Source organism: Colius striatus, chromosome 11 (genome assembly GCF_028858725.1).
Source record: "Colius striatus isolate bColStr4 chromosome 11, bColStr4.1.hap1, whole genome shotgun sequence".
Lineage (NCBI taxonomy): Eukaryota > Metazoa > Chordata > Aves > Coliiformes > Coliidae > Colius > Colius striatus.
Window position 1 is genome coordinate 11,026,435 of NC_084769.1, and position 18,947 is coordinate 11,045,381.

Here is an 18,947-nt window from a genome sequence, read left to right on the forward strand (position 1 = left end):
CTAGGTAAGAGAAGAAATTGATGAAAGAAAGTTACTTCAAGCTGTCCTTAACTCACATTTCTTTTACTGCTGTTGCCAGGAGAGCCCTGCCTGGGGTCTGTGTACCTCCATCTTGGCAAACAGTGAAGGTTTCTCCCCCTCTGACAGCTTTTTAGCTTTTTCTAGGGTGGAATCATCTAGTTAATGGCAATTTCCACGTGGTTCATAGAGTCCACGTGACACATGCACACTTGTGAGTGATGCCTTTTTCCAGTTACAGTGCAGATTTTACTTCTGTGGCTCAATCCACTTTGTCTCAATGTGCTTCCTTCGATTACTCAGTGTCAAAAATTGGTGGAAGGTCTTGAGAACAATGGGAAGTAGGTGGGCAGTTTTAAGTTCATCTTAACAAAATGCTTGTATGTGAAGGAATTTCCTTGCATGGATCATCTCATGTACTGGTGCAGCTGTTGCTTCTGTCCTAGGAAGCTTTGCTAGAGTATTGTCACCACTTAAGCCAACCCTGATGTTCCCCATTATTGGCAGAAACTTAACTTCTTGGGACATTACTACTGGTCTCTACTCCTGAAATGTAGCTGGAGGAAGGGAGATGGCCAAAATGGAAAGAGAAGTATTTTTGTGAACTCTCTTTATATATTTGTTCATTATTTCAGTGTCTGGCATGTCAGCCCAAGCAGAGGTGTGGCCTAGCAGCTGTGTGCCGGGACTAACTTGGCAAGTGCAGAGTGAATTTTGGAGCCCAGGTCTGCCCTGGGGAGTTTGCCTGGTGCAGGTGAATTGGAGGAAAGCAGCAGCTTAGCCAAATGTGAGGGCAGAGGCAGTGCAGCAAGGCTGAGCTCCCAGGGCAGCTGGCAGGGCTGTGTGGCTCTCCCTACCACTGAAATTCTTTGTGCATTTTAGTTGGAGAAACAAGTAATGCTTGTTAGGGTGACAGGGAAGGAAGTTCCCCACACTTGCTGTGCAATGGCAAGGCAAGACTCTAACTTGTGTTTGTTTATGCCACTCTGTTCTGCACATCCCTGGTGCCTCTGACTTGTTTTTTGCTCCTGGAGCTCTTTGGGGGAGGCACAATCTGCACGATGAAAGTCCTCGTCTGGGCTGCCTTAGGAGTAACACAAAGGGAGCAGGTGGAATGGGAGCTGGGGAAATGGGAGCACAGGCTCTGGTGCCAAATCCATGTACCGAAGACTTGTGTATCACCAGCAAAAGCAGTGGTAAAGCCTTTGGAAGCTGTCACTTTGCTGCTGCCACACAGGTAATGTCTGCTTTGAGCCCTGCAGTGCAAGTGCTCCAGCCCTGCAGGTTCTCTTCTGCTTCCCCAGCAGAGCTGGAGTGTCTCAGGGCAAGGCTGTCTCAAAAAGGATGGGCATCCTTCATCCAGCTCCTGGAGAGCCCTCGGCACGGCAGGAGAGTAACTGTGGGAGCTGCTTCCCTCTAGTGGGTGTCCCCCGGGGAGGGCTGGCTGCTCCCTGCAGCCGCGGCAGAAATCTGTCCTTACTCGTTGACCCCTCCCCAGCTGAAGGAGGGAGGTTTTGAGGACATCCTCTCTGTAGCAGACTGTGGAGAGACTCGGAGACTGTGGAGAGCTTCGAGTTCACACGGGGGCAAAGGATTGTGACTCTTTGGCTGCTACTTTCTGTTGCTTCTGAGTATGACACAGCGTTATCAATGGGATTTTGCAGTTGTGACTTCTGTGGAGTCAAATGCAGAGAAGCTGCCTCTTTTTTCTGCCCTTTAGTTGATTTTGAATGGCTTACATAGACTGGCCTTCCTAAGGCTGTGGTTTCTTTTTTTCCAAAGGGAAGTATTTTTGCTTTGACTGCTTGTAGATGGTACCTAAAACACAAACCAAAAGCAAGCTGGAAAGGAGCTTGGGTGCATTGGGAGGAAAATGTCTCCAAACAGTGTGCAGAGTGTCTGGAGGTAAGAGGAGAGATGGCACAAGTGTGGGAGAGGCAAGCAGGGGTGAAGCTGCATTTGAGGGAAGATGAGGCTTTGAGGAGAGATGCACAAGAGAGTGAGGGACTAGGGAGGCCACGAGAGAAAGCAGAGGTGTGATGAGTGGAAGAACTGGAGAGCAGATGGAAAGCTGTACCTACAGACTAGGCTACACAGGAGAAGCAGCACTGTGTGGCCCTTGTTTTGGAAGGGTGGTGGGGAAAAAAAATGAGGGAGGTGGAAACAGGAGATGGAGAAGTTTCAACATCTGTCAAAGATATGACAGTATAATGCTAGTATCTATGTCTCAATGAAACTTGTGATGATAACTGTGGTCTGAAAGCTGAGCTCAATGCTGATAATGGTGCAACAGTTCTCCTGTCATGAGAACTGTTCATGAGGAGAGATTGAGTTTTACTATTTTATGTCTATTTTTAATCTGATTGCTTTGATTTATTTTGAATAAACAAAGCTGCTTCTTCTACTTTAGTCTTCAAAAGCCCAGCATAAACATTCCAGACAGCCTGATCCTACAAACACCAGCATGGTCAGCCCTGGGATCTGCTGGCTGATGCTGCTCTAAAGCAGGCTGCCCCACACAGCACAGACATTCCCAGGAGCGGTGATTAACGAGAGGCTTCCTCAGCTGCACTAAACGTTTTCTGTTGCCTGTATAGATGGGCATAGGATAACTCTGATCGTGCTCCCTTCAGAAAGCAGCTGTAAGCGGGCACAGAAGATGAAAAGCCGCCTTCGTCGTGAGCTCCCGAAGACGGGAAGGTGGAAAATGATGTAGTGGAAGGGAAAACACAACCCGACCGCCCTCTTGTGGGTGTGCAGCTCGGGCTCGCAGGGGCCGGGATGAAACCCAGCGCAGGAGGCAGGGCAACGCGGCCTCCCCGCCTCCTGCGCGCCGGGGAGGGCAGCGAGGCCTGGCCCCGAGCCTGGATACAAAGGGTTGGTTGTGCTGGAGCAGAGTGTCAGGCAGGGTTTAGTGATGGATTCACATCTTGCTCTCGGTTGTTGCTAATTATACCGTGTCTTACACTGTGATTTGCAGCTTGTGTGTGGGTTCCTCCGGTGCCTTTCACACCAGGCCGGCGCTGACGTGAGCAGGACTGAAAACGCAGGTTTCTGAGCTACCACTACTGTTTTAATTATGTCTAATAGCTGTTTGGAAGCAGTGCTGCCTGTATGGTCAAAGGAATGTCCTGTTCAAGAGATGGCAAAGTCTCCCTTGCCCAGGGCAGCTGTGAATTAGTGTTTTCTGAAGGATGTGCTCTCTGATCCCAGCTTTGAACCTCTCCGGCATCAGAAGGCCAAAGCTCATGATGGTTGTTCCAGGGGCTAAAAGTATAGACTTTATTACCACTCTTGTCTGTCTGCCTTATATCCAAGCAGAGTGTTGTTAGGCTCCTACCTGCTCCCTCCTGATAGCCCTGCAGACTCTGGATGCTCCAGGGCAGCAGGGAAGAGCCATGTGCTGCTGGAAGATCCCTCCTGAGCGGTGCAGCAGACCTGTGCATCCCTCTTACTCTGTGTTTGCCAAACTGGAGAGGGCATTACAATAGCCACAGCAGCCTACTCACTCGTGTGACATTCCCTGCCCTACTCCAAGGAGGAGTACGGCAGGGAATGCTAAACCCATTCCCTGCCCTACTCCTGTGTCAGCCCCTGAGGACACCGTTGCTCATTTCAAGCCGTGTCTTGTGCTCCTGCTGTCTTTCAGAACAGTTTTTGCCCCAATCTGGCTGTGCCAGGTCAGTCACAGAACTGCTGGCCATTTGTTTCCTCTGCTCAGCAGTGCAGCCTCCTTCTCTTCTAGTGGTTTCCTCCCCATGGTCTCAGTAATGCTCTTACTGCCCAGGCTGTCAGCAGAGACAGGGACCAGCACAGGACCAGTGTGAGATCCCAGCAGGACCCTCCTGTCCCAAAGAGTTCCCAGTTACACCCTGAAGCCTTTGCCAGATTTTACTTTAAGGAACTGTAGGCTGACTCTCTGCTTTCTTATTCTGAGCAGGACTGACCCAGCCTGAGGGAGAAAAGCTGCAGTATGGGTAGACTGCTGTGTTAACACAAACAGCAAATGAGAGTCAATTTGACAAGACCAGTTTTCCATGAACATGTTGATTTGCATTAATCTCCTTTAATTCTGTATCAACTATTCTTTCCCCAAAGATTGTTTTCAGACCTATGATCATCTCTCTATAAACAGTCAAAACATTAACCTGCTTCCAGCCCTGTGGAATTTCCCCTGAAACTCCTGACTTATTGACAATCAGCATCCATTGTTCATAGATCTCTTCTGTTGGCACTTCTGTCAGCTTGAGAAGCAGCTGTGTGGACCTGCAGACAGGGGCATTAATTTGAGAATCTGCTGCCTAGCACTGCACCTTGGCTTTGACTTGGAAGAAATTGTCTCCTCATGATGGAGCTAATGCACAGCTATGGTTGATGAAGGGTGCACGTGGGGTAGGATTTGGTTTTGGCACCCTCCTAAATGAAGTGGAAAATGTATCCTTATGTAGTTTAACATGCCATTACATTATAACTCTGCTGTTGCTGCAGTTGGACCAAACTGTCTGATGTTGCAGAACTGAAATGCTGAATTAACCTTTGAACCATGAGAAGTGTCAGGAATGTTCACTGTCAGAGGAGTTCCTTTGTGGACCAAGTGACAACATTTGGTCTGGAAAGGTGGACTGCTAGAGGAGACAAGGGAGTCTTCTCTTTGAAATCTAAAATCCTTCTCACTGTTAAATCTTCCCTAAGTGCATCTTGCTTCCTTGTAAGATAACTGATCTTTCCCAGCCCCTAACTTCTCTTACCATTCCTCCCCTCTCCATAACACTTCGCCTGTTTCTCCTCCAAGCCTTGATTGATGGGAATTTGACCACATGTAGCCTTCCCCAATTTCAGAGCACTTACTTAAGCTACTTGGGATTAATTGCTGGTGATCATTCACTCTCTGTGCAAACTCCTCCTCCCTGCTGAAGCAGTTAGTGCTAATTTCAGCTTTAAAATGCTAAATACATAGTGCTTAGCTGGGTCTTTTTCTGTTCCAACAAATGTAATGATTGGGATTACAGGGCAATTTAGTTTTGTGTCACTTTCACATTTGAAAACATTTCCTTTTTCTCCCTCATGTTGACATCCAGGCTGGAGCTTCCTGTGCTGGAGTTAAATGAAAGAGAGAGAGCCAGGGAGCAGGGGCTGTGTGAGAGCAGCAGGACAGGTGCCTTGGGGATGGGCCTCAGAAGAGGGTCCTTGAGAATTTTTGACTCAATTCAGGTGAAGGTTCTCCTTCCCCCCCTTTTGCTCCATTGCCAGAATGGGACAGCTTTTGCACTGTGGTACTAGAGATCTGGGTGTTGCAAGATGCCACTTTGAGTAGGCAGATAAGAGGAAATTAGTTGATAATAGGAGCAGGGCTGGAGATGAGCACAGGGGAAGAAACCACAGAACTCTGCAAGCTGGAGGTTTGGGTAAGGTTGGGTTTGGCAAACGCATGCTCAGCTGTCAGAAGGATTTGGTTATAAATTTGGCTTCCAGGGCTGACTCACATGAACCTGCTGTGGTTAGGAGATGGCCCAGCTCAGGAGTTGAGTTGTGGTTACTTTTTTCCATCTGAGGAGCAACACGTGGGATGCCAGAACTGTGGCCCTGAGTGCCAGAGCTTGGAGTTGGCACACCAGGTTAGAAAGGGGCTGTGTGGGGTGAGCAGGCACACTTTGGTGTCCTGAGTGATTGTTTGTTCAAAAGTGGTTCCTTCTGTCTTTGCCAGCAGGTGCCTCTTCCTTTTCTCTCTGGCCATCTGCCTTTCATCAGTGTTAATGCTTTGGCAGAGGGATCTTTCCATCAGGTTGTTGGTAATGCCATTGTGCCAAGCCCGTGCATGTGCCCTAACAGTTGATGCTGTGTTACCCACTCTGGCACTGCTGTGCAGGCAGCTGGCCCTCTTCCTTCAGCAATTTGTTCTGAATATCCTGGCTCAGTGGCTGCTCCCCCTCACTCTCACTTCATGCTAGTTCAGTCCCTTTCAAGCTGTTAGTCCACCTGAGCCTGCTGCTCAGAAAATTGGGGTGTCATCCACTGACATGATAGCTGTCCACATTAAACAGCCTCCCCTGCCCCTAGGAGAAGGGCCACTGGACCTTCACCTCTTCACAATGCAATTGTGTCCTTGATTGATTCCTTCCTGTTCATCCTAGCCATTGATTAAGGATCTCAAGAAATGTTGCTGGGATATCTGCTTCTTTGTGTTGTGCAGGGTCCTCCAACACAGCCAGTCTCCTGGGATGCACGTTGGCATGGGTGGCACTGCTTCCTTACAGCTGCCTCCATAACCACCTGTCCTAGGAAACCTCAGCTTAAAGACACTTTCTGTATTGCCTCTAGAGAGGCAGGAACTGTGTCTCTTGAAGGATGTTCTTCTGTTAGTGAGAAATCAGCGGGGTTTTGCAGTGATTGAAGAGCTCTCTAGGCAGCAGAGATTGCCTTTCAGGTTGGCTTGAGCAGCCAAGTTCAGCAGTGCTTCTCTCACCTTTTGTCTTTGTGCCCTTTCCTCTCTGTCTCCAGCCAACAGTGCTCTGTCTTTTTGTGTTTAAAAACTGCAGAGACTCCTGCAGAGCTTTGCAAGGGACATGCTTCATCCCAGACACTCCTCATTTTTCCTCATCTTCCTTACAGAGCGAGTGCCATGTCCTCTCTAAGTTGTCCAAGAGTTCTCCAACTGCTGTGTTTAACATTTGCCTTCCAAACCACTGATTTTCTTGTAGCACAGTGACCAGCATTCCCTCCCGAGGAAGCTCTCCTGTTGCAGGTCAGAGATGTGGCATGCTGCAGCAAGCACAGGGTGTGCTTCCCCCTAAGAGCGTGTCACGTTCTGTTTATGTCTCAACAGCTGACCCCAAACAAGAGACATCACTGAATCCAACGAAGGGAACAGCAAACTGCTGTGTGACTGTGTGGGAACTCTAAAATCCATCATCTGGGGAAAGGAAGGAAAATCAAGTACAAACTGTGAAATTGCATCCTCTCACTGACTGTTCTTACAGTTGCTGTTGGCCCCTTGGGTCAACATCTACTGAAGCTATTCCTTCACTTCCAAGTGTGCAAAGAGGCTAATATTTGGAAGGATAAACTGCTGTGCCAAGTGTCAAGGTGCAGTCTGGCTCCCATGTCACAGGAGACAGATTCTGGAGTTATTTCTGTGTGGCATCCCTGTGTGCTGGATGTGAGGGGGAGTCGGTTGCATCTTGAGGTATGTGCTTAAAGCAGCTTGAAGGAATTGCTCCCTGGAGATCCCTCTCTGTCTGCCTCAGCTGCACAGGGAGTTGCAGAGAGACAATTAGATTTCATATGTAGCCTTACCCTAAATGAGGAACAGAAGCTGTAGTGGATTGCTGTGGGTTTGCTTTTGAAGATTTTGGCCTCTTTTTGCCTGTAAAAATTAGAAACTGGGAATTTTACAGACCCCTCTTGGATTTGGTCCAGAAACACCAGCTTTGCTGTTCTCTAGGAAAGGGAACCCCTGTCCTACAGAGGTTTCTTTCTCTCCCCCTCAAAAATGATTTCAAAAGCTAATAATGTTTCAGGTCAGTGTGCCTCTGGCACCTGGGTTTATGTGCTTGCAGCACAGGCCACCAACCCCAGAGGAAGCAGACGCTGGCTGGAGAGCCGGGTGCTGCTGCTGTACAGGCGTTGGGCCTATCAGGACAGCTGTAGGCTGGTAGAGAAGAGTTAACTGGTGGTATCCAGGCTCAGTGTGCTCAGGGCAACCACCAATCTCCAGGTGAATATGTCCCAACAGGAAAAAGAAATCTTGTTAGTGTCTGTGCTGGTTTGCTCCTGCTGGAGCTGCGTTGCAGCGCTGCCCGTCTGCCGGGCTGGGGCTGGCTGCCCTTTCCCACTTGGCTCCCAGTCAAAGTGGCTCTGTGAGTCAGAGGACCTTCTGAAGTGAAGAGCAATGGGAGAGAGGAGTGAGTGTGTGTGTGCAAAGGCAGCCCCTCTGTGGCACTGCAGTGTGATCTCTGCTCACGTGCTCGGCACCAGCCCCATATCTGCCCCATTGCCAACGGGTGCTCTTGCAAATGGCCAGCCTTGCCAATGTGTCCTTCACAGCCATGGCATTCACTGTCTGTCTGCCCCAGGTGTTTGCAGGCACAGCTGTGGACTCTCTCAGAGGCTGTGCTGCTGCCCAGGCAGCTGAGCCCCAGCACAGCTTGGATGGGTGATGCACAGGGAGGGATCACATGGAGCAAACCCACACTGCCTGCTTCCCTCAAACGGATGCCTTTGGATCCAGCAGAGAAATCCAAACCTGGACTAAACAGAGCCCTCCCCCCCTCACCAAAAAAACCAAGGGAGTAAGATTTGAAGCATGCTTTTCATGAGGTGAATGGTTGTTCTTGGGTTTCTCTTCTGTGGCTTTCTTAAGCAGCCCTTAGCTTTTGTCTGACAACCAGACTACTCCTCATGAGTTTTGGGAGTTGAAGTATATCTGGGGACCTTTGCCTGCTGCACAGCAGTTGCCATTCTGGGATGGATATATGTGAGTGGCAGCTGTTCTGTTGCTGTCAGTGTGGTGGGGAACACAGGAGAGGAGAGGCCACCTCTGCCACTTACCAGCACTCACGGGGAAGTGATGCTTGCTAGATGGGCTGGTTTGTTGGAGAAATGTATAACAATAAAAACAAGCCAATTAACAATCCAAAAAGTCATTTAAAAAATATAAGGAGTGATTAATGGGATGAAGCTGGAATACAAAAAGTTCCACTTAAACATTAGAAAAAAGCTATTATTTCACTGTGAGGGTGAGGGAGCCCTGGCACAGGCTGCCGAGAGGGGTTGTGGAGGCTCCTTCCTTGGAGGTCTTCAAGACCTACCTGGACATGTTCCTATGTGACCTGATCTAGGTGAACCTGCTTCTGCAGGGGGGTTGGACTGGATGATCTCTAAAGGTCCCTTCCAACCCTACCATTCTATGATTCTATGATCTGCAACCCAAGAAAAGCCATCTAACACACATCCCCTGTTGGCCTTGCCTTGTAAGCTGATATATTGTTTTTGCTATAACTGTGAAAACAAAATCCTTCATCTCAAGTTTTTTCTTACTGGACAGCATCTGTGAGAAACTATTTCCCTTCCTGGGCCCAGAGAGTTAAAATGAGAGAAATTACTTCTTTGCTTATGGCTAACCTGTCAGAGGAGAGGCAGATCTTGGCTGTCACATTTCCACTCCCATCCAAACTTCCTCAACATTTGGAGCAGTCAGATTTGAGCTTTTCTGTCATCCATGGCTCCAGATGCAAAGCTTTGTTCCAGCTGCTCTGAGAGGCTTTTTGGATCTCCTGCTTGGCTGGGGACCATCTCTGACAGGATCTTTGGGAGCAAAGCCTGGACTTGTACCTTCTGGTTAGAAAAAACCAACCAAAACACCCCAGGGCAAAGAGTGTGCAGTCAAGGTGCCTTTTGCTTCTGCAAACCTGTGCTGGCCTCTTCCAGCCTAGTGGGAGATACTTCTTCCCCTCTTCTTCTTGCATAATGTCAGCTTCAGCCAAACTCTCATTTTCTTTCATTTTGTGTTGGTTGTTTTTCTCCAATTATTTGATAATTTATCTCCTTGTTCCCTGTGCTGTGCTCTTTGCCTCATCTTTGCTTCCTGCCATTTTTCAAGCAGACAAAGGAGCTAAGCTGCAGGTGAGCCTGTGCCACCCAAGCCATGGCACCTGGTGCTATGGATGAAATCCTGAGATTCCCAAGGAGCTCATCTAGCAAAGACCATGCACTCGAGGGTCTGCTCACTGCAAAGAGTTTGTGATGTGTTGTCAGGTTGGGCTGCTAAAGATGCAGGCTGGAGGTAGACAAATTGGAAAGGGCTGCAGAGAGATGAGGATATGCTCTGTCTTCCTCCACTTTGGGTGTCTCCAGCAGGAAAAGGAGGGAGATGGATTCAGTTGCTGGCAGTTCACCGAGTCAAACACTGGTGGGGCTGCAGCAAAGGCTGTCCCTGGGTTCTGGGAGTCAGGGGTGAGGCAGATGGGCACAAGGGGTCCCAATGGTGGCTGTGCTGCCTGTGGAGCTGAACAGCCATGTTGCTCCCACACACACCCAGGGCTATGTCTCCTCAGCCTCCCCTCTGGATGGGACACAGGCAGCCCCCATGGGGGGGTTTTTTTATCACATGTGAGTAATTTGTGGTTGCAAGTTGCTGCAAATACGAGGTGCATTGGGACTTGTTGGCATCCCTAAATACAGTTTTAAGAGAAGCTCAGATTTGTGTTCCACTGTGCTGTGACAAAATTGACTCTTTCTAGGTTTTCCACCCCTTGGAGAGCCTTTCTTCACAGGGTGGGGACAGTCCCCAAAGTCTGGAGCAGCTGCTCCTTGTGCACCTTTCCATGGGGAATGTGCTGGAGCATCCCTTGAGGCCAGGGAGGTGCAAACCTGCCTGTCCCTGCCAGGCAGCTGCAGAAGTTACGGGAGAAGGAAGAGGAAATGTCAAGTTCTCTCTTCATACCATGGTCCCCTAAACTTGCATTTCATACCAGCTTAGTGCCTGATGCTGTGAATCTGAAAGGGAAAAATGTCTGCAGTGAGATGCTCCTTCAGCATTGCTAAAAACAAAGCACCTGACTAGCCTGCAATTAATGAGATGGCAGATAAGGCTCTTCTGGGCTGAGATCACCTAGATTTTGTTCTTGGTGTGGATTGCTCTGCTCTGTGACTGACTGCCTTGCTGCAGGTGGCAGCTACTCAGAACCTCTTCCTCCCAGTACCCTCCAGCAGTTTAACCTGCAGCAGATATGGCAGTTCCCAGGGTAAGTGTGAGACTGATCAAAAAACCATACCAGCTGCCATGGGAGCCTCCTTTCCTGTGAGTATGGTCCAGTGCAGCCCATAGTCCCAGGGGTTTCTCTCTCCCTCACCCATCCTTTGCTCTCCTACTGCTTGCCATGGCTCCCCTGAGCTGCTGGGGAGTGGGGACTGTCACCCTCCATGGCTGAAAGAATGTTGTGTCTGGCTGGGCAGCTGCTTGTTGGAGGTAGGACATCTCCAAAAAGGTGCCTGCTAGCTGGTCCCTGCTTTGCTCTCCCTTGCTTCCCCTGCTTTTCTTACTACCTCTCTTGTTCCCAGCAAAATCTTGTGTGCTTTGCTTCTCCAGGTACAGTTCCTGGCTACAGCCTCATCTTCATGCTCTCTTTCAGAAATCCTTTCTTTCATACCACAAAGGGGGTGCTGCAGCCAGTGTGGCCCTATTGCCATGTTTGCTGTACCCTGGCTATTTGTATGTGATAACTGCAAAGCCAGGGAATCTTATAAAGGGTCTACAGTAGATTTACAGCTACAAGTCAGTGTGCTTAGCGGTGTGCCAGCAGGCACTACCTTGTCCCACTTTTGCCAGGTTGGAAGAGGTCCCTAAGGAATAAGTCTGTGTCATTGGTGGCTTCTGGTGGGTTGTGATGTGGCCTGAAACATCCCTGCAGGAGGAAGCAGTTTAAAGAGTGATTGAAGGGCTTTAAGGTGTTGGTAGGAAGGCTGAGGACAGGCAGGACTCACAGCCCTGTGCACAAGGGAGTGCCTGTTGGTGTGGAGGCTGCAGGACAGTGGTGCCATGTAGGGGATCTTCCCATCTGGTTGGACTCCTGGTGAGCTGGGGGTGGGGATGACACATGAGGGAGTGTGTGACCTAGACCCGTTGGGCTCCAGGATGCTGCTTGTGAGTGCACCTCCAGGCTCAGCCCCATGTCAGGGGCTCTGGGGTCACATCTCCTGTAGCTGGATTATTTTGCAAGCAATTAAACTGCAATTTGTGCCAGCATGACTGCTCTTACTCCCAATGTGAGGACAATTAAGTAAAGAGCAAAGCTTAATGACCAGAACCTTATTTGCTAGAGAGCAACTGAGATTTCTTCTTCCTCCTCTAATGTGTGTTTCTTTAAACATAAGGCACCTACCAAGAGGAAAAGGGGATTCACCCAAGATGAATCATGAAAACTTGCTAATTCCCTTAGGTATGTGGTCTCTGCTGCTCTTTTGCTGCTACAGGCTTTCCTGTAGGTCTGAAAGAACTTCCCCCATGCAGATAAGTGGAAGCCATGACCCTCAGTAGAAACTATGCAAACACAACGGGACAGCTTGACCGTGCAAGGTGGTGCTTTTAGGAGCAGCTGCTGAGTGGGGGAAGGATCCTAGCAGCTTTCTGCCCTTCCTCTCTCTCCTCCCCAGATTCCCTAGCTGTGGTGGATGATTTAAGGTTAACCTCCCTCAATTAATTTAGTTGTAGCTGTAAAAATTGGGCATCTTGCAGAGAATGGGAAGAGCATGTGCAAATTCAGCAACAAGAGATCACAAAGTTACATTCCTGCTGTCTTAGATTCAAGGACAGCCAGCCATCTCTCTCTTTGGACAGCTGTGTCCAGCACAAGCAGGGTCTTCAGTTCCAGCAGGACAACTCAGGTGGCACCAGGATTCCAGTTAATTAGGAGTGATTTGATGTAGAGAAAGACTTGATGATTTGAGGCTATTAACAATTTCCAGTAGTAAACAGCATCCACGGTGGCTTTTTTCTCTGTGTTGTTTCAAAGGGCTGCACCACCCTGAGCTGCTGCCTTGGAGGAGTTTTGGTGTGATGTAACTGTGGGCTGCTGCTGCTCGTCATTGGCTTCAGGATACTGCTCCTGCAAGGTCAAGTGCAATGATTGTACCTTTTGTCTTTTTCTGGTTTAGCTTCAAAGGCCACATTCCTCTAGCTCCAGATTATTACAAAAATCATCTTTCACTAGACTAAACTTTGAAGCTGTAGTTCTAACCACTTCATATGCCTATGATCAGCGTTTCTGGTTGGATGACTCTGTCCTCTTTCTGTTTTGACCCAGCTTGTTGGCTCTTTTCACACTTAGTATTTTAACGTCACACCTTACTCTTTATTTGTGATTAAGAGAACGTTTGTATTCCCATCATAACACATTCTATTAAGTGAAAGGTGATGTTTTGAACTTGCTTTATAGGGTGGGTTTTCTTTTTCACTGTGTCTCCCAAATGATTTTATTTCTCTACTTTGGCACTAAATAAAACCTTCCCCCCCCCCCCCCCCTTCCTTTTTAAGGACATCAACCTAGTGATTTCTACAGGAACAATTCACCAGCATTAAGACTGCTCATTAGTATGCACAGCTATAGCACAAAGATGTTTAATTTTTTGACAGCCCCAGCTTTGTGAACTTCTCTGTAAACTGTGGGGAGAAAGCAGCCATTTTCATACATAAGTGGGCTGTACTACAAACAGACCAAGCAAGAACCAATCTGCAAAATATTGCCACTTTGCATGCAATTAGGAACGAGATTGACTATCATATTGTTAATTAAATGTGCTCATTGAGTCGATCAAAAATGGCCAAGCTGACAGAAGGAAAGTGTCTTTGATCTACATCAAAATACACCTTTTTTTTTCCAAAGGAAGTCATAACTTTTAATGGTGCTTTCATATTCCAATAGCTGGCATTGATTTCAGCCTGTCAGCTTGCATCTACTGCTGTTGATAAGGGGTCTTTGATAATATGGTGACTTCTTAAAAACAAAGCTGTTTTGTTTTTCTCCTGGAGATGTACAGATTTTTGGGTCACAGTGTTGGGTTTGCCCTTCTGTATTCAATGAGTGACCCAGAATCTCTTGCCCCTCTTTATTTCTTTATGCCATATTGTCAAGGTTATTGGCTAAATATCTTATCAGGGTCTATTCTGTGCTTCTGGAAAATTGAGACTTGACTTTGACAGTGAGGGCCAACTGCAGAACTGCCAGCAGCTCTGCACCACTTGTCAGCCCACGGGAGGGGCTGCAGGAAAGACTCTGCCTCCTGTCTTGGGACAACACTTTACCCCACAGCTTTAACCCAGAAAAAAAATCCAGTGTGTCACCATTTGTTCTCTCCATTCATGTGCTTTCATCCCCTCACAGGCTCCTTTTCCACAGGCCCTTTGAAGCACTGATGGGATATTTTCTTCCACCATTTACTGCAGCTCCTCTGAGGCTGGGCAGGAGACTCTCTTTGCACCCAGGGACTGGTTTTTCTTCATCTGCTTGTTTGGGTTGGTGTACATGCATCCAGCCAGTAAACAAGGGCAGTTTACTTGAGAAAGAAACACGATTTTAGTTATTACAAGCCATTTCAAATCGTTTATTTGACTTTTAAATGATTCTCAGCATTAAACTCTCATCTGCTTTGCAGATGGAAAGCAGCACTCCCCAAACAGCCTTTATTGTCTGGGATCTCCCCAGCCCACACTCAAACCATTTTGATGTTCTTCTGACCACTTTCATTTCACGCTGTCCCTGTGGCTCAGCCAAACTCCCTGCATTTCCTCAACAGGCAATAATTGCCATTCTGGAGGCTTTCTGAGCTGGCATTTTACAGCCCAGCCTCCTAACTGACCTCCCAAGCTTTCCAAATCAGCTTGGACATGAAGCATGAGGGTGTAGTGTCCTCCTTCAGGGTCTCACCTTCAGGATACAGTTGGTCCTTCTTGCTCCTCCTTCCAGAGGCTTATGTCAGGGTGAAAGTGCCTTCACAAATTCCATGCCAGGTGAGATGCTCTAGAGCCTGTAAGCTCTAGGAGCCCAGCAGAGATGATGTTCTTCCATGAAGCCAGTTGGAAGTCATATGCAGTTTGAAAGCAGCGTTGGTGCTGTTAGCTGAAAACAACTTGGTGTTTCTACACCACTACCTCTAATGTTAAACAATTCCTGCCACGAGGTCACTAGGGAGAGACAATATCATGTGTGCAGCATCCCTTCCTCTTCCAAAGTGTGGACCCACAGAGAGAAGCTGAGGAGGGGCCTCTGTACTGGTGTAAAATACTGCCATGTATCAGCATGACATAGGTCACATTTTTCTTAATGCCCACACACAGCACCACGCTCCTTCCCAGGGATTGGTCTCTTCCTGTGTGCTTTGTGTTTTAAACAAATCTCTGGCAACAGTTCTGGTACATCTCTGAGATGTGTCCTGGAACTAACACCCCTCTGAGTTCAGTTCTTCATACCAGCTGAAATGTATAGATAATTGAGTGTTTAATGGTTGGAGTTATTACAGTAGTAAACAGGTGAAGTTAACTTTGGGTAAGACTTTGCTCTTCTGTTTGTAGATGCTGCCAATACTGTCATCTGGGTTGTAGACCCTTTGTCACTCTGTGTTACTGGAGACACACAGAAACAGGTAGATGCACCTCCTTCATAAATGTGCTCAGTTTTCTTGGGATGATAAGGCCATGATTTTACAAAGTCTGTTGAGGTTACTGCTTTGGGGCAAAGCAGTGTTTTTGGCTCAGGACACATTCTCTATCTAAGACAGAAAACATTTGGATCAGACCTGTCTTCTGTTCTTCCAGCAATGCACAAGTACGACCAGGCAGTCCCCAGCCTGCTGAGATGAATGGTGTCCTCTTAAAAACAAACACTCCTCCTTTTTGGCCCCTTTGCTGTCTTTTTTATAATGAACAATACTGGAAACAGAAGCTTTCTGGCTGCTTTCCCCTATTGCATGCCTGTTCTGTGTCCAAGAGCAGCCAGCTGGGTTGTGGTGTGAGTCCCCTGTGGGGTGGGGGCTGCTGGCCAGGAGGGTTTGGTGGCTCTTGCCTGAGTCCTTGTGCTGGCAGGAGCACTGTGGCTGGTGGCAGAAGGCTGCATGTCCTTCCCTCAGGGATGTGGGGTGTTGTGCTGAGGGACAGAGTGCAGCTGTGAAGGGCCCATGGGGGATGGCAGAGTATGGTACAAAGGGCTGATGCCTTGTAAGCTGAAGCAAACCTCTCTTTTTTCCTCTAGACTTCACGGTGTCTCATGTACCTATGTTGGTAAAACAGTTTCTGTCTGAAACCTTTTGGGTTTAGCATCAATGCTTTGGACCTATCATAGCAGAGAAGTCCCTCAGTTTAATCTCTTATGTACCTCCTTTGGTGTGTTTTTTTTAATGTGTTTTGGGTTGGGTTTTCTGGGTTTTCTTTAGTTTTAAATATCCCACCTTTAGTTTGACAGTTCAGAGAAGGTCCCTTTATTCTACAGTACGAGACAGGGAGAAGCTCCTGATCAGTCTGTACCAGACATTACTTCATGTGCTTCTATTCTGCCTCCCTTGTTTTTCTCTGAAGATAATAATCCCAATCTTTTCCATCTCCCATGAATTTCCATGCCCTTGATCCTGTGTGTTGCTCTTTGAGTCCTCTGAGGCTCCCAGTCTCTTTGAGAAGGCTGGACCACAGCAGGCTGCTTGAGGTTGTACCACAGATCTATGTCAAGATACCTTTTTATTGCTCTTCATCCTGTTTTATCTGCTTGCTTATTTTATCTGCACACTGAAAGGATGGAGTTGCACAACAGAGAACAATGCTGGGTGGTACCTGGGGGCAAAGGCAGTGATCCAGGTTACTCCCTAAAGCATTGCTTGTATATTTGCCCAATCTGTTTAGACTGCCAGTGACTCCATGGCCCTTATAGGCCCTCCTAGTGAATTGTGACATTTGCTGTTAGAAAAAGAGAAACAACCCGCCAAACCTATCCTAAAGTTTCCTTGCTGCAATTTACATCTTATATGGGCAGGGAAAACAACTTTTTTCCCTTGTCTCTGTGCTGGCCTCTTACACTTTTGAAGACTCGTGTTTCCCCTTTAGCACTCTGCTTGGGAACAATGCAGTTCATTTAGGTCTTTTTGGTTATGTTCTCTAAAGCTCTTGTTGTTCTCCCTGTCCTTTCTGACTGGGACATGTCTTTCCTGAGCTTCATTCCCCAAACCAGATGTAACACTTCTAGTTGAAATTGTAATGTTTTTCAATGTAGACCAAGTGGAAATGATTCACAGATTGATTCCAAATGATTCCTTTGTGTCTTTACAAGGTACAAGCCAGTTCACACAAAAGGATGTGATGTGCACATCAGTTCAGCCAGCTTGTGAACAACTGTACTGCCTTGTTCAACCATCTTCTGAAATATTGCTGTCCTGTAGCTCAGCTGTAGATTCAGTTCAGGTCCTTTCCTCTGTTCTTACTAAGCTGAGCTCTGACTTCTCCATCTTACTCCTAGACTATCAAAATGAAGCTGATTCTCTGAACCTGGACCCCAGCCATTCTTGCAGCTATTTCCAGATTGGTGCAACCTGAAAATTTAGTAGTCTTCATCCTCCAGTTGAGTCTTCCTTGTATTTTGAAAGAAAATTGGTTGTAACTACTTGCAAGAAGGGCTTAATAATTTGCATTGGCCTTGGAGAAATTACAGTCTACTTCCCATTTGATGAGGAAAGCATGTAGAAAGTTACTTATCAACAGTTCTACCTTCTTGCCTTTCCCTGCCAAGACCCTCCCCACCTGAAGCTGTACCTTAGCCATTTTTCATTTGTAGGCATCTCAGCAGTTTGCCTTTTCTCCTAAATACACAACTTCTTGCAGATAAAATGAGCTTCCTTGGCCATTATGTTGTCCATTCATCAAGCTTTTTTGAAGGTCTCTAAAGTTTCCTTTAGTCTCCTCTGTGGCCTGGTTGACTTAGGAAAGCATAGGCATGAATAGTCATATCCTAGTTTAGCATTAACCTTCTCCCAATCTGTGCTGTAACAAACAACATGAAATGGATTTAATGTGGAGGACTGAGGCCTTTGCTGATGCTCTGATGAAAAGATCCATCTAACCCTCCTCTGCTTTCTCCCTCCTGGACAAATTCAGACATCATAAATTGTCACATACCTTTTGGAAGACAAAGTAACCTTATATTTTTCCTTATTCCATATCTTACTAATACAATCAGCAATTCAAAGAGAGTAGTGAGATCTGATTTTCATGTACAAAGCCATACTTGCCATAACATGGTCTTTCAAGTGTTTGGACAGACCCTTCTGACCAATTGGCAGGGGCAGATGTGTGGCTGCACAGCTCGTTGGCAGCCCGGTTGTTTCAGCTTCTGACAGTCACGGATATGCTCTGTATGATTTGCAGAATGGTTCATGGCCTGTGTGGTTCCAACATTTCCTTATTATTCTGATGTGATTTTTGAGAGTACTACCAGAGAAGACTAGTAAAAGGAAGGCACCTCTGTGATGGTTTTTTATTATGAGACTGTAAAACTCTAAACCCTTTCTTTTTAATGTGTTGGGCAATTAACACAGAGTTCCAGTTCCAATTTTAAGGCATTTTTTTTCACTTCAAGAATCTCTCTCTGTTTGTACTTCAAGATCCATTTGTGCCCTTATTTTCCTTCACTGCCAACAGGAATATGAGATTTTCCTATTTCACTGGCTTTCAGATTCAGATATGTATACTCTGCTGGCTTTCTTACTGGCTCAAGTAAGGTATGGAAATGATCCCATTTAGAATAATGGCTAGAATCACAGAATCATTTCAGCTGGAAGAGACCTTTAAGATCATTGACTCAGCCTTTGTCACAGCCCTATCAACCACTAGACCATTCCTTTGGGTGCCACATCCACCCATCCCTTAAACATCTCCAGGGACAGTGACTCCAGCACCTCCCTGGGCAGCCCATTTCAATGCCTGACAACCCTTGCAGGAAACAAATTCCTCCTCAGATCCAGCCTGAACCTCCCCTGGCACAACCTGAGGCTGTTTCCTTATGTTCTATTGATTGTCATGAGGGAGAACAGACCGAACCCTGCCTTGCTGCAACTTCCTTTCAGGTAGTTGTAGAGAGCAAAAAGGTCTCCCCTGAGCCTTCTTTTCTCCAGGCTCAACAGCCCCAGATCCCTTAGCCGTTCCTCATGAGATGGGCTCCAAATCCTTTACTAGCTTGACAACCCTCCTCTGGATCCTTCCAGCACCTCAATGTCCTTTTTGTAGAGAAGGGCCCAAAACTGGACACAGTATTTGAGATGTGACCTCACCAAAGCTGAGTACAAGAGATTGATCACCTCCCTGTTCCTGCTGAGCACTGATCCTGATCCAGGCCAGGATGCCATTACTGGGCACACTGCTGGCTCATGTTCATCCTGGGACTGTGACATCCTCTTGGACT